At 41.5% G+C, this 16,719-nt stretch overlaps 1 pseudogene; it reads left to right on the top strand.

Annotated features, from left to right (window-relative positions):
* LOC128643316 (palmitoyltransferase ZDHHC1-like) overlaps nucleotides 1-15,851 on the top strand; it is a 40,132-nt pseudogene extending 24,281 nt beyond the window's left edge.
* The last annotated feature ends 868 nt before the right edge of the window (nucleotides 15,852-16,719 follow it).

Genomic DNA, 16,719 nt, shown 5'->3' with positions numbered 1-16,719 from the left:
TATAACTGATTTGGTTCATTGTTATTTCAACTGTGACAGTTTTTTTGTGCTTCTTAAAGGCGCAGTAGCGTCTTTTATAGTGCTTGTAAATTTATTGAAAGTATTTTCCAAACTTGCTAGTCTCATTGCCTAGTCTGTTTAAACATGTCTGACACAGATGAATCTGTTTGTTTCACTATGTTTGAAGCGCCCAATGTGGAGCCCCATAGGAATATGTGTACTAAATGTATTGATGTCACTTTAAATAAAAGTCAGTCTTTTTCTGTAAAGAAATTATCACCAGAACAACGAGGGGGAAGTTTATGCCGACTAACTCTCCTCACGTGTCAGTACCTTCGCCTCCCGCTCAGGAGGTGCGTGATATTGTGGCGCCAAGTACATCAGAGAGGCCCATACAAATCACTTTGCAAGACATGGCTACTGTTATGACAGAAGTATTATCTAAATTGCCAGAATTAAGAGGCAAAGCGCGATAGCTCTGGGTTAAGGACAGAGCGCGCTGATGATGTGAGAGCCATGTCCGATACTGCGTCACAATATGCAGAACATGAGGACGGAGAGCTTCATTCTGTGGGTGACGGAATCTGATCCAGGGAGACCGGATTCAGAGATTTCTAATTTTAAATTTAAGCTTGAGAACCTCCGTGTATTGCTAGGGGAGGTATTAGCGGCTCTGAATGATTGTAACAACGGTTTGCATTCCAGAGAATTATGTAGGCTGGGATAGATACTATGCGGTGCCGGTGTGCACTGACGTTTTTCCTATACCTAAAAGGCTTACAGAGATTATTAGCAAGGAGTGGGATAGACCCGGTGTGCCCTTTTCCCCTCCTCCGATATTTAGGAAAATGTTTCCAAATAGACGCCACCACACCGAGACTTATGGCAGACGGTCCCTAAGGTGGAGGGAGCAGTTTCTACTTTAGCTAAGCGTACCACTATCCCGGTGGAGGATAGTTGTGCTTTTTCGGATCCAATGGATAAAAAATTAGAAAGGTTACCTTAAGAAAATGTTTGTTCAACAAGGTTTTATCTTACAGCCCCTTGCATGCATTGCGCCTGTCACTGCTGCTGCGGCATTCTGGTTCGAGGTCTCTGGAAGAGGCCCATTCGCACAGCTCCAATTGGATGAGATTATGGACAAGCTTAAAGCACTTAAGCTAGCTAACGCATTTGTTTCTGATAGCCGTTGTACATTAACCAAACTAACGGCTAAGAACTCTGGGTTCGCCATCCAGGCGCGCAGAGCGCTATGTCTTAAATCCTGGTCAGCTGACGTGACTTCTAAATCTAAATTGCTTAATATTCCTTTCAAAGGGCAGACCTTATTCGGGCCTGGCTTGAAATGAAATTATTGCTGACATTACTGGAGGTAAGGGTCATACTCTTCCTCAGGACAGGGCCAAATCAAAGGCCAAACAGTCTAATTTTCGTGCCTTTCGTAACTTCAAGGCAGGAGCAGCATCAACTTCCTCCGCTCCAAAACAGGAAGGAACTGTTGCTCCTTACAGACAGGGTTGGAAAGCTAACCAGTCCTGGAACAAGGGCAAGCAGGCCAGAAAACCTACTTCTGCCCCTAAGACAGCATGAAGAGAGGGCCCCCTATCCGGAAACGGATCTAGTGGGGGGCAGACTTTCTCTCTTCGCCCAGGCTTGGGCAAGAGATGTCCAGGATCCCTGGGCGTTGGAGATCATATCTCAGGGATATCTTCTGGACTTCAAAGCTTCTCCTCCACAAGGGAGATTTCATCTTTCAAGGTTATCAGCAAACCAAATAAAGAAAGAGGCATTTCTACGCTGTGTACAAGACCTCCTAGTAATGGGGGTGATCCATCCAGTTCCGCGGACGGAACAAGGGCAAGGATTTTACTCAAATCTGTTTGTGGTTCCCAAGAAAGAGGGAACGCTTCAGACCAATCTTGGACCTAAAGATCTTAAACAAATTCCTAAGAGTTCCATCATTCCCAAATGGAAAACTATTCGAACCATCCTATCCCATGATCCAAGAGGGTCAGTATATGACCACAGTGGACCTTAAAGGATGCCTACCTTCACATACCGATTCACAAAGATCATTATCGGTACCTAAGATTTGCCTTTCTAGACAGGCGATTACCAGTTTGTAGCTCTTTCCCTTCGGGTTAGCTACGGCCCCCGAGAATTTTTACAAAGGTTCTGGGCTCACTTCTGGCGGTGCTAAGACCGCGAGGGCATAGCGGTGGCTCCCGTACCTAGACGACATGCTGATACAAGCGTCAAGTTTTCAAATTGCCAAGTCTCTATACAGAGATAGTTCTGGCATTTTCTGTGGTCGCATGGGTGGAAGGTGAACGTGGAAAAGAGTTCTCTATTACCACTCACAAGGGTTCCCTTCCTAGGGACTCTTATAGATTCTGTAGAGATGAAAATATTACCCTGACGGAGTCCAGGTTATTAAAACTTCTAAATGCTTGCCGTGTCCTTCATTCCATTCCACGCCCCGTCAGTAGCTCAGTGCATGGAAGTAATCGGCTTAATGCTAGCCGGCAATGGACATAGTGCCCATTTGCGCGCCTGCATCTCAGACTGCTGCAATTATGCATGCTAAGTCAGTGGAATGGGGATTACTCAGATTTGTCCCCTCTACTAAATCTGGATCAAGAGACCAGAGATTCTCTTCTCTGGTGGCTTTCTCGGGTCCATCTGTCCCAAAGGGATGACCTTTCACAGGCCAGATTGGACGATTGTAACAACAGATGCCAGCCTGCTAGGTTGGGGCGCAGTCTGGAACTCCCTGAAGGCTCAGGGATCGTGGGACTCGGGAGGAAAAACTCCTCCCAATAAATATTCTGGAAATTAAGAGCAATATTCAAATGCTCTTCTAGCTTGGCCTCAGTTCAGCAACACTGAAGGTTCATCAGATTCCAGTCGGACAACATCACGACTGTGGCTTACATCAACCATCAAGGGGGAACCAGGAGTTCCCTAGCGATGTTAGAAGTCTCAAAGATAATTCGCTGGGCAGAGTCTCACTCTTGCCACCTGTCAGCGATCTACATCCCAGGCGTGGAGAACTGGGAGGCGGACTTTCTAAGTCGCCAGACTTTTCATCCGGGTGAGTGGGAACTTCATCCGGAGGTCTTCGCTCAACTGATTCGTCGTTGGGGCAAACCGGAACTGGATCTCATGGCGTCTCGCCAGAACGCCAAACTTCCTTGTTACGGATCCAGGTCCAGGGACCCAGGAGCGGCGCTGATAGATGCTCTAGCAGCCCCTTGGGTTTTCAACATGGCGTATGTGTTTCCACCATTTCCGCTGCTTCCTCGACTGATTGCTAAGATCAAACAGGAGAGAGCATCAGTGATTCTGATAGCGCCTGCGTGGCCACGCAGGACCTGGTATGCAGACCTAGTGGACATGTCGTCCTGTTCACCATGGTCTCTGCCTCTGAGGCAGGACTTTCTAATTCAGGGTCTTTTCAACCATCCAAATCTAATTTCTCTGAGACTGACTGCATGGAGATTGAACGCTTGATTCTATCAAAGCGTGGCTTCTCGGAGTCGGTTAATTGATACCTTAATACAGGCTCGGAAACCTAGTTACCCAGAAAAATTTTACCATAGATATGGCCATAAATACTTGTATTGGTGTGAATCCAAGAGTTACTCATGGAGTAAGGTTAGGAATTCCTAGGATATTGTCTTTTTCTACAAGAGGGTTTAGAAAAGGGCTTATCTGCTAGTTCGTTAAAGGGACAGATTTCTGCTATGTCTATTCTTTTACACAAACGTCTGGCAGAGGTTCCAGACGTTCAGACCTTTTGTCAGGCCTTTGGCTAGGATTAAGCCTGTGTTTAAGACTGTTGCTCCGCCCTGGAGCTTAAACGTATTTCTTAAATGTTCTTCAAGGTGTTCCGTTTGAACCCCTTCATTCCAGTGATATTAAGCTGTTATCTTGGAAAGTATCTGTTTTTGATGGCTATTTCGCTCGGCTCGAAGAGTCTCTGAGTTATCTGCCTTACATTGTGATTCTTCCTTATCTGATTTTCCAATTCAGACAAGGTTAGTTCTGCGTACTAAACCTGGGTTCTTACCTAAGGTAGTTTCTAACAGGAACATCTCAATCAAGAAATTGTTGTTCCCATCATTATGTCCTAACCCATCTTCAAAAGAAGGAAAGGACTTTTGCATAATCTGGACGTAGTCTGTGCCCTGAAGTTCTATTTACAGGCAACTAAAGATTTTCGTCAAACTTCTTCCCTGTCTGTCGTGTACTCTGGACAGAGGAGAGGTCAAAAGCTTCAGCTACTTCTCTCTCCTTTTGTCTTCGTAGCATAATACGTTTAGCCTATGAGACTGCTGGACAGCAGCCCCCTGAAAGAATTACAGCTCATTCCACTAGAGCTGTGGCTTCACCTTGGGCCTTTAAGAATGAGGCCTCTGTTGAACAGATTGTGCAAGCCTGCGACTTGGTCTTCGCTTCATACCTTTTCAAAATTTTACAAATTTGACACTTTTGCTTCTTCTGAGGCTGTTTTTGGGAGAAAGGTTCTACAGGCTGTGGTTCCTTCCGTTTTAAAGTTCCTGCCTGGTCCCTCCCATCATCCGTGTACTTTTGCTTTGGTATTGGTATCCCATAAGTAATGGATGACCCGTGGACTGAATACACTTAACAATATAAAACATAATTTATGCTTACCTGATAAATTTATTTCTCTTGTTGTGTATTCAGTCCACGGCCCGCCCTGTCTTTTTGAGGCAGATCTAAATTTTAATTAAAACTCCAGTCACCACTGCAACCTATAGTTTCTCCTTTCTTGTCTTGTTTCGGTCGAATGACTGGATATGACATGTGAGGGGAGGAGCTATATAGCAGCTCTGCTTGGGTGATCCTCTTGCAAATTCCTGTTGGGAAGGGAATATATCCCATAAGTAATGGATGACCCGTGGACTGAATACACTACAAGAGAAATACATTTATCAGGTAAGCATAAATTATGTTTTTGACATTAATGGGAAGTCTATTTCCTATGTTTTTCTTCATCCCCAAGGTTAACCATCTTTAGGATTGCATTAATTAAGTTGCATGAAGATTTATCTGTTTCACTTTAGTAGGTGAAGTATAAAAATACAGACTGTCACTTGATCTTAAAGAAAAACAACCACCAATTAGAGATGAAGGTAGTGCTAAATACTTCTAGTAATCCCAAAGCAATACATAAGGAGGTATCTGTTAGGTAAGTCTAAATTTAGTCAAATGTGGACCATCAAAGTTTAGCAAGAAAATGATCTGCATGTTTTATACTGCTTAAAGGCACCTTCAAAAAGGTCTGACTCTTTTTCACAGGCAGATGGAATTATAGCCTCACAGGTCTCTGTAAAATGACAGTATGAAGTTGAAGCAAACGTTTAAAGGAATGTCTTGAACCATAATTATTCTTTGTTTATACCCAGCAAGGTTTTGGCATTGCATTTGGTGAATGTTTAAGGTAGACCAGGAAAGGGAACCGAAATTTTTCTCTGCAGGAATTCACTAAAACAATCCTTTTCATTATAATATTGTTTTGCACCAACTTATGCTAGACAGAGGATGGCAGCTTCATTTACTATCTGCTAGATTACAAGTTTTGCGTTATGAGCGGCTCGGTACTAACTTGCAAGTTATTTCCACCGCTCACCTCCCTATAGCGCTGCTATTACAGGTTTGCTAAACCGTCGTTAGCAGGCAATATGTCAGCGTTGAGCAAAATTGAGCTCCATACCGCACCCAAATACCAGCGCTGCTTTGAGTTGGATTTACGTTCTCGTGCACGATTTCCCCATAGACATCAATGGGGAGAGCTGGCTAAAAAAAGCCTAACACCTGCAATAAAGGAGCGTAAAGCTCCGTAACGCAGCCCTATTGATTTCTATGGGGAAAGAAAAGTTATGTTTACACCTTACACCCTAACATAAACCCTGAGTCTAAACACCCCTAATCTGCCGCCCCCGATATCGCCGCCACCTACATTATATTTATTAACCCCTAATCTGCCGTCCCTGACAATGCCGCCACCTACCTACACTTATTAACTCCTAATCTGCCGCCCCAACACTAAAGTTATTAACCCCTAAACCTAACCCGAAGTCTAACCCTAACGTAACCCTAACACCACTAACTTTAACATAATTAAAATAAATCTAAATAAAAATTACTATTAATACCTAAATAATTCCTATTTAAAAGTAAATACCTGTAAAATAAACCCTAAGCTAGCTACGATATAACTACATTGTAGTACATTGTACATTGTATCTATCTTAGGTTTTATTTTTATTTCACAGGCAAGTTTTAATTTATTTTAACTAGGTAGAGTAGTTTGTAAATAGTTAATAACTATTTACTAACTACCTAGCTAAAATAAATACAAATTTACCTGTAAAATAAAACCTAACCTGTCTTACACTAACACCTAACCTTACACTACAATTAAATCAATTACATTAATTAAATACAGTTAACTAAATTACAAAAAATAATAAACACTAAATTACACAAAAAAAAAAAGAAATGATCAAATATTTAAACTAATTACACCTAATCTAATAGCCCTATCAAAAAAAATCCCCTCCCAAAATAAAAATCGGAATTCATGGGATGCCATCTTGGATTACGTCCATTAAAGGAACCTTCATTCTTGAAGAGCCGTCGACAGAAGAGGATGCTCCGCGCCGGATGTGTTGAAGATGGAGCCGCTCCGCGTCAGAAGGATGAAGTTAGAAGATGCCGTCTAGATGAAGACTTCTGCCCACCTAGAGGACCACTTCTTGCCGCTTGGATGAAGACTTCTCCTGGCTTCGTTGAGGACTTCTTGCCGCTTGGATGAAGACTTCTCCCGGCTTCGTTGAGGATGGATGTCCGGTCTTCAAAAACTTTAAGTGGATCTTCGGGGGTTAGTGTTTAGGTTTTTTTAAGGGTTTATTGGGTGGGTTTTATTTTTAGCTTAGGGTTTGGGCCGAAAAAGAGCTAAATGCCCTTTTCTTCTATAAGATACGACGAGTCCACGGATTCATCCTTTACTTGTGGGATATTATCCTCCTGCTAACAGGAAGTGGCAAAGAGCACCACAGCAGAGCTGTCTATATAGCTCCTCCCTTGACTCCACCCCCAGTCATTCTCTTTGCCTACTCTAAGTAACAGGAAGGGTAAAGTGAAAGAGGTGATAAAATGTTAGTTTTTATTTTCTTCAAGCAAGACTTTTTTTATTTTAAATGGTACCGGTGAGTGCTATTTCTTCCCAGGCAGCAGATGGATGAACACTTCTGCCTGGAGACTGATGATCTTAGCAGTTGTTACTAAGATCCAGAGTAGTTCCCACAGAATGGCTGAGGAGTACTTAAGAAACTTCAGTGTGAGGAACGTTTTTCATGCTACAAGCATTGAGGTATGTTTAGTCATTTTTTTCTGGAGAGACTGTGTTATTTCAGAATTGGCTGACAGTATCCCCATGAGGGAAAGGGTAAGCAGTAATCCTAATGCATAGAGGGGTATTACTGGACCTGTATATTGGGCTATAAAAAAATGGTTGACACTGATGATATGAGTTTGTGGAAAAACGTTTCTATGTTGGGAGTTAAAGATAACGTTTTTACTTTATTTCAAGAATGGAGGGTACACATGGCTTCACTAAATGGTTTTATGAACCCACATGGCTAGGTTTTAGACCGCTCTGGTGCGGTTATTGTAGGCTGTGAGACATCTAGTGAGATGGGCGGGGCCTATTTTCGCGCCTCAGATGCACAGTTGTTTTTCCCAGACAAGCAGCAAGCTCCAACTCCGTTGGGCCTTTCAGGACAGTTTGGGCCTAATCGAAGGGTTAATCCGAATTTGAAGACCCCTGAGGGCAGGTAGGCGCCACAGCAGGGCTGTGGCGAGGTGCAGGGGTGTTTTTGTTTGAATTTAACGTTTTTAGCACAACGTTTTTTGGTCTTAAGGGTTAAGTATTCCTTTCCTTGTGGGGCAAACTTAGCTGACAAGTTGGGATGCATTTATCATAAAATTTTATCGTTTTAAAGCAGTTTTGGAAAAATTGTATGCTTTTTTCTCTTAAAGGAAAAGTTAAAAAAGAAAAGACAAATAAAGTTATAAAAAAGCGAAAAGAGTCAGTAGTACCGTTTCTTTCAGATTATTTTTTTCACAAAATAAAGTGTTTTCAAGTCTGTTTGTGGTCATTACTAGCCTGTTTTAACATGTCTGACATTGAGGAAAGCCAATGTTCCATGTGTTTAGAAGCCATTGTGGAACCCCCACTTAAAATGTGTCCCTCATGTACTTAAAGGGCCTTACATTGCAAAGAACATATTTTAGCTGATAAAAGTATGTCTCAGGATGATTCTCAGTCAGAAGAGAATCAGGTTATGCCATCTACTTCTCCCCAAGTGTCACAACCTTTAACGCCCGCCTAAGCGACGCCAAGTACTTCTAGTGCGTCTAATTCTTTCACCCTGCAAGATATGGCTGCAGTTATGTCTACTACCCTTACAGAGGTATTATCTAAACTGCCTGGTTTACAGGGTAAGCGCAGTAGGTCCGGTATTAGAGTAAATGCTGAGCCCTCTGATGCTTTATTGGCCATCTCCGATGTACCCTCACAGTGTTCTAATTTGGGGGTGGGGGAATTGCTGTCTGAGGGAGAACTTTCTGATTCAGGAAAGTTGTTCCCTCAAACAGACTCAGATATGACGGCCTTTAAGTTTAAGCTTGAACACCTCCACTTGTTACTCAGGGAGGTTTTAGCGACTCTGGATGATTGTGACCCTATTGTCATCCCACCAGAGAAATTGTGTAAGATGGATAAATATCTAGAGGTCCCTACTTACACTAATGTTTTTCCAGTCCCTAGAAGAATTTCGGACATTGTTACTAAGGAATGGGATAGACCAGGCATTCCGTTCTCTCCCCCTCCTACTTTTAAGAAAATGTTTCCCATATCTGACACCATTCGGGATTCCTGGCAGACGGTCCCTAAGGTGGAGGGAGCTATTTCTACCCTGGCTAAGCGTACAACTATACCTATTGAGGACAGTTGTTTTTTTAAAGATCCTATGGATAAAAAATTAGAGTGTCTTCTAAAGAAATTATTTATTCATCAGGGTTTTCTTCTACAACCTATCGCGTGCATTGTTCCTGTAACTACTGCAGCAGTTTTTTGGTTTGAGGCTCTAGAGGAGTCTCTTAAGGTTGAGACCCTATTAGATGATATTTTGGATAGAATTAAAGCTCTCAAGCTAGCTAATTCTTTTATTACAGATGCCGCTTTTCAAATGGCTAAATTAGCGGCAAAGAATGCAGGCTTTGCAATTTTAGCGCGTAGAGCATTATGGCTTAAGTCCTGGTCTGCTGATGTGTCATCAAAATCTAAGCTATTAGCTATTCCTTTCAAAGGTAAGACCCTATTCAGGACTGAACTGAAGGAGATCGTTTCGACATTACTGGAGGTAAAGGCCATGCCCTTCCTCAGGACAAGACGAATAAAATGAGGGCCAAACAAAATAATTTTTGTTCCTTTCAAAACTTTAAAGGTGGACCCTCTACTTCCTCTGCCACAAAGCAGGATGGGAATGTTGCTCAATCCAAGTCAGTCTGGAGACCTAACCAGACCTGGAATAAAGGTAAACAGGCCAAGAACCCGCTGCTGCTACCAAGACAGCATGAAGGGGCAGCCCCCGATCATGGACCGTATCTAGTAGGGGCAGACTATCTCTCTTCGCTCAGGCAAGAGACGTTCAGGATTCCTGGGCATTAGAAATCGTGACTTAGGAGTATCGTCTAGACTTCAAAGATTCTCTCCCAAGGGGGGGATTTCATCTTTCACGTTTGTCTGTAAACCAGACAAAAAGAGAGGCGTTCTTATGCTGTGTAAATGACCTATATACCATCCGTGTAATCTGCCCAGTTCCAAAAGTAGACAGGGCAGGGTTTTACTCCAATCTGTTGTGGTTCCCAAAAAAGAGGGAACCTTCAGACCGATTTTAGATCTCAAAACTCTAAACAAATTTCTCAGAGTCCCATCCTTCAAGATGGAGAGCATTCGGACAATTTTACCAATGATCCAGGAGGGTCAATATATGACCACCGTGGATTTGAAGGATGCGTATCTTCACATTCCTATCCACAAAGATCATCACCAGTTCCTCAGGTTCGCCTTCCTGGACAAACATTACCAGTTTGTGGCCCTTTCTTTCGGGTTGGCCACAGCTCCCAGAATTTTCACAAAGGTGCTAGGGTCCCTTCTGGCGTTCTAAGGCCACGGGGCATAGCAGTGGCACCCTATCTGGACGATATTTTGATTCAGGCGTCAACTTACCATCTAGCCAAATCTCACACGGACACCGTGTTGGCTTTTCTAAAATCTCAGGTGGAAGGTGAACATAAAAAAAGTTCACTTGTTCCTCTGACAAGAGTTCCATTCCTAGGAACTCTGATAGACTCGGTAGACATGAAAATTTTTCTGACGAGGTCAGAAAATCAAAGATCTTAACCACTTTTGGTGGTTGTCACAAGATCATCTGTCCCAGGGAATGTGCTTCTGCAGGCCAGCATGGGTCATAGTGACGACGGACGCCAGCCTCTTGGGCTGGTGTGCAGTCTGGAAATCCCTGAAGGCTCAGGGTGTGTGGACTCAGGAGGAGGCCCTACTTCAATAAATATTCTAGAACTGAGAGCGATATTCAACGCGCTTCAGGCGTGGCCTCCTGGCTTCGGACAAATTCATAAGATTCCAGTCGGACAATATCACGACTGTAGAATATATCAATCATCAAGGGGGAACAAAAGTTCTCTAGCGATGAAAGGTTTCTAAAATAATTCGATGGGCAGAGACTCACTCTTGCCATCTATCAGCAATCTATATCCCAGGAGTGGAGAACTGGGAAGCGGATTTTCTAAGTCGTCAGACTTTTCATCCGGGGGAGTGGGAGCTCCATCCGGAGGTGTTTGCACAATTGATTCATCAATGGGGCACACCAGAATTGGATCTGATGGCATCTCGTCAGAATGCCAAACTTCCTTGTTACGGGTCCAGATCAAGGGATCATCAAGCAGTACTGATAGATGCTCTTGCAGTACCGTGGTCGTTCAACCTGGCTTTTGTGTTTCCTCCTTTTCCTCTCCTACCTCGTCTGATTGCCAGAATCAAACAGGAGAGGGCTTCGGTAATCTTGATAGCGCCTGCGTGGCCACGCAGGACTTGGTATGCAGACCTGGTGGAAATGTCATCTCTGCCACTGAGACAGGACCTTCTCATTCATGGTCCGTTCCAACATCCAAATCTAGTTTCTCTGCGGCTGACTGCCTGGAGATTGAACGCTTTATTTTATCTAAGCGAGGATTCTCTGAGTCGGTCATTGATACCTTGATTCAGGCTCGAAAGCCTGTCACTAGGAAAATTTCATAAGATATGGCGCAAATATCTTTATTGGTGCGAATCCAAAGGCTACTCATGGAGTAAGATCAGGATTCCTAGGATTTTGTCCTTTCTCCAAGAAGGATTGGAGAAGGGGTTATCAGCTAGTTCCTTAAAGGGACAGATTTCTGCTTTGTCAATCTTACTACACAAGCGTCTGGCAGATGTCCCAGACGTTCAGTCGTTTTATCAGGCTTTGGTTAGAATTAAGCCTGTGTTTAAACCTGTTGCTCCGCCATGGAGTTTGAATTTAGTTTTAAATGTTTTTCAAGGGGTTCCGTTTGAACCCATGCATTCCATAGATATTAAACTTCTATCTTGGAAAGTTCTGTTTTTAGTAGCTATCTCTTCTGCTCGAAGAGTCTTGAACTATCTGCGTTACAATGCGACTCGCCTTATCTTATATTCCATTCTGATAAGGTGGTTTTGCGTACTAAACCTGGATTCCTTCCTAAGGTTGTTTCAAATAAGAATATTAATCAGGAAATTGTTGTTCCTTCTCTATGTCCTAACCCTTCTTCTAAGAAGGAGCGTCTGTTACATAACTTGGATGTGGTTCGTGCCTTGAAGTTTTACTTGCAAGCGACCAAGGATTTCCATCAAACATCTTCTCTGTTTGTTGTCTATTCTGGAAAACAGTAGAGGTAAAAAAGCTACGGCTACCTCTCTTTCTGGCTGAAAAGCATCATCCATTTGGCATACGAGACTGCTGGACAGCAGCCTCCTGAAACTATTACGGCTCATTCCACTAGAGCGGGGTGGCTTCCACATGGGCATTTAAAAACGATGCTTCTGTTGAACAGATTTGTAAGGCTGCGACTTGGTCTTCACTTTATACCTTTTCCAAATTTTACAAATTTGATACTTTTGCTTCTTTGTAGGCTATTTTTGGGAGAAAAGTTCTTCAAGCAGTGGTGCCTTCTGTTTAGGTATCTGTCTTGTCCCTCCCGTTCATCTGTGTCCTGTAGCTTTGGTATTGTATCCCACAAGTAAAGGATGAATCCGTGGACTCGTCGTATCTTACAGAAGAAAAGGAAATTTATGCTTACCTGATAAATTGATTTTTTCTATGATACGACGAGTCCACGGCCCGCCCTGTGAATTTAAGACAGATTATATTTTTTGGTTTAAAACTTCAGTCACCTGCACCTTTTAGTTTCTCCTTTTTCTTCCTATACCTTCGGTCGAATGACTGGGGGGTGGAGTCAAGGGAGGAGCTATATAGACAGCTCTGCTGTGGTGCTCTTTGCCACTTCCTGTTAGCAGGAGGATAATATCCCACAAGTAAAGGATGAATCCGTGGACTCGTCATATCATAGAAGAAATCAATTTATCAGGTAAGCATAAATTTCCTTTTTAAGGGCAATGCCCATCCAAATGCAATGGGGAGCTTAGGTTTTTTTACATGTAAAAGAGCTGATTTCTTTGGGGCAATGCCCCGCAAAAAAGCCCTTTTAAGGGTTATTGGCAGTTTAGGCTAGGTTTTTTTTTTTATTTGGGGGGGGGGGGCTTTTTTATTTTGATAGGGCTATTAAATTAGGTGTAATTAGTTTAAATATTTGATAATTTCTTTTTTATTTTGTGTAATTTAGTTAATTGTATTTATTTAATGTAATTGATTTAATTGTAGTGTAATGTTAGATGTTAGTGTAAGACAGGTTAGGTTTTATTTTACAGGTAAGTTTGTATTTATTTTAACTAGGTAGCTAGTAAATAGTTAATAACTATTTACTAACTAGTCTACCTAGTTAAAATAAATACAAACTTACCTGTGAAATAAAAATAAAACCTAAGATAGCTACAATATAACTATTAGTTGTATTGTAGCTAGCTTGGGGTTTATTTTACAGGTATTTAGTTTTAAATAGGAATTATTTAGGTATTAATTGTAATTTTTATTTAGATTTATTTTAATTATGTTAAAGTTACTGGGTGTTAGGGTTAGGGTTGGACTTGGGGTTAGGTTTAGGGGTTAATAACTTTAGTATAGTGGGGGAATTTTGGGGGCAGCAGATTAGGGGTTAATAACAGTAATGTAGGTTGCGGCTATGTTAGGGACAGCAGATTAGGGGTTAATAATATTTAACTAGTGTTTGCGATGTGGGAGTATGGCGGTTTAGGGGTTAATATGTTTATTATAGTCACTGCAATGTTGGAAGCGGCAGATTAGGGGTTAATAATTCTATTTTAGTGTTTGCGATGCAGGAGGGCCTCAGTTTAGGGGTTAATAGGTAGTTTATGGGTGTTGGTGTACTTTTTAGCACTTTAGTTATGAGTTTTATGTTACGGCTTTGTAGCGTAAAGCCCATAACTACTGACTTTTAGTTTACGGTACGGATCTTGACGGTATAGGCTGTACTGCTCACTTTTTGGCTGGACAGGCAAACTCGTAATACCGGCGCTATGGAAGTCACATTGAAAAAGGACTTTTTGAAAGCTGCGGTAGTTACGTTGCGTTACGGCCAAAAAAAGTGTGCGGGACAGATATACCTGCAAGACTCGTAATAGCAGCGGTAGTGAAAAAGCGGCGTTATGAGGCTTTTTCACTCATAATGCAAATCTTGTAATCTAGCTGTATGAAAGTAATATTAGAAGGTTCTGTCTTTATTGATTCATCTAATTGTGTAAGTATGTATACACAAGATAAAAGTATACGTTATATTTTATAGGCTGTTTAATTGTATTCATATTTCAATCTACTTTTACAAAATACAATACATATTGACACAAGGAAATGAGCCATGGCCAAAGAACTGTCAATCTTAAAAAATACAGTATTACAAGAAGGTTTTATTTTGACCAACAGTTTCAGTACTGCCAAAATGAACATGATAAACTGCACATATATGCCTCTTATTAGTCATCTGACATGTCCAGCTAGCTAACTGTAGTGTATTGCTGCTTCTTCAATGAAGGATACCAAGAAAATGAAGCACATTTGATAATAGAAGTTAAAGGGACAGTCTACCATAGAATTGTTATTGTTTTAAAAGATCGATAATCCCTTTATTACCCATTCCCTAGTTTTGCATAACCAACACAGTTATATTAATATACTTTTTACCTCTGTGATCACCTTGTATCTAGGAACCTTCTTCCAGCCCCCTGATCACATGACTGTGACCGTTTATTATCTATGGTCCTAAATTTAGCATAGTTTTGTGCTAAATCTTAAATAACCCCCTGTGCCTAAACACAGTGTTATCTATATGACCCACATGTACTTTCTGTCTCTTTGTGTTGAAAAGAGATTTAAAAAGCATGTGATAAGAGGCAGCCCTCAAAGGCTTATAAATTAGCATATGAGCCTACCTATGTTTAGTTTAAACTAAGAATACCAAGAGAAAAAAGCAAATTTGATGATAAAAGTAAATTGGAAAGTTGATTAAAATTAAAAGTCCTATCTGAATAATGAAAGTTTAATTTATACTAGACTGTCCCTTTAATTGGAAAGTTTATCTATGTTACACAAAGAAAAGTTACTACAGCAGCTAATATTAAGAAATATAACTGTATTTTTACCTGTTTGCACTTTATTTTAGTGAATTCTACATCTAATTGTCAATCATTTATGTAAACACATTTATAAATTGTATCACGGATACATGTTCAACAGTGCGCCTTCTCGATGATTCATGCATCAGTACATTGCAATACTTGACAAATAGATTTCCAGGTTGCTGAGGGTTGTTGAGGGTCAGAGATTCATGAAATGTAGAAAGCTAAAGGCACCATCATTCTCTGTAAAATGATTTACTCTAATCTGATAACACATACACTAATGCATTAAAGCTACACTAAGGGGATGTCACTCTTTAACTTTGCCTTATTCCTTGTGTTTTGCAGAACTTCCAGTTTCTCCTGCACCTCCCAATCTGCCAATACCATCTCCACTTCTGCAACCTCGATCTCTCCCAGTTCTGGCTCCTATTAATGTCCACCCAATTCAGGCTGCTGGTCCTCCAGCCGAATACCATTCAGATTCTGCAGAGTCCATGGATGAAATCCCTGTGGCCCAAACCCATCTCGGCAGCTCCTCTATGAGTGAAAACATGTTTTTTAGTAAGCGTAGTCCTGAGGACTCAAACAAGTATGAGAAGACAGAATATGGAATGAGGCAAAGCTACCCACAGACGGCCGCATTACACCAAAAGTTTGAACTCCTTCCAAAGGTTCCCTCTGTCTTTGTTAGTGAGAGCAGTGGAAGTCCTCTGCCTAATGGACTTCTAAAAGAAGCAATTGCACAGGACAATCACTCCACACGCTACAAAAAGATGTGGGTGGCAAAAGGAAAAGAAGGGGAGCAGGTTCTCTCCATATTAAACACATAATGTCCAGTCTCCAGCAATACAAAATAGTTTAGATCTTATTTTCTATAAGATATTATACAAATTTATCTTTATTCTGAATAAAATCATTTTTTACCAGATCATTTTGTATGTATATTATTAAGATTTTAAAGTTGACAGTGCTATTGGATCCTTTTTCCAGTCAAGACATTCACAATTTTTCTTTAGTCCTAACACATATATTGTTTTATAAATGCAGTTTACTAGACTTAACATATAGTTGTGCAGCATCACAAATCATTGAAAAAAAAGTAATTTTTTCTCTTGTAAGATGTATCGAGTCCACAGATTCATCCTTACTTGTGGGATATTCTCCTCCCCTACAGGGAGTGGCAGAGAGAGCACCCACAGCAGAGCTGCCTATATAGCTCCACCCCCCCAGTCATTCTCTCTGCCTGCTTAACTGCTAGGAAGGGCAAAGAGGAGTGTGGTGACAAAAATGTTAGGTTACAGAGGTTTTATCCTAACTGCCTTGTTTACAAGGAAAGCGGGACAGCTCTGGGTTAAGGAAAAATGCTGAGCAGTCTGACGCTTTAGTAGCCGTATCTGATATGCCCTCACAATGCTCTGAGGTAGGGGTGAGGGATTTGTTATCTGAGGGAGAAATTTCTGATTCAGGAAAGACGCTTCCTTAGACAGATTCTGATATGACGGCCTTTAAATTTAAGCTTCAACACCTCCGCTTATTGCTCAGGGAGGTATTAGCGGCTCTAGATGATTGTGACCCTATAGTGGTCCCAGAGAAATTGTGTAAGATGGATAAATACTTAGAGGTTCCTGTTTACACTGATGTTTTTTTTCCAGTCCCTAAGAGGATTGTGAATATTATTGCTAATAGGGTTGCACCGATACCGATACTAGTATCTTGTACTTGTACTCGTGCAAATGCACCGATACTTAAACCGATACCTCCACTTACTACCCATATGCTATCTTGTGGTGTTTTTT

Source organism: Bombina bombina, unplaced genomic scaffold (assembly GCF_027579735.1).
Source record: "Bombina bombina isolate aBomBom1 unplaced genomic scaffold, aBomBom1.pri scaffold_1834, whole genome shotgun sequence".
Taxonomy (NCBI): domain Eukaryota; kingdom Metazoa; phylum Chordata; class Amphibia; order Anura; family Bombinatoridae; genus Bombina; species Bombina bombina.
This window is presented reverse-complemented; position numbering and strand designations above follow the sequence as displayed.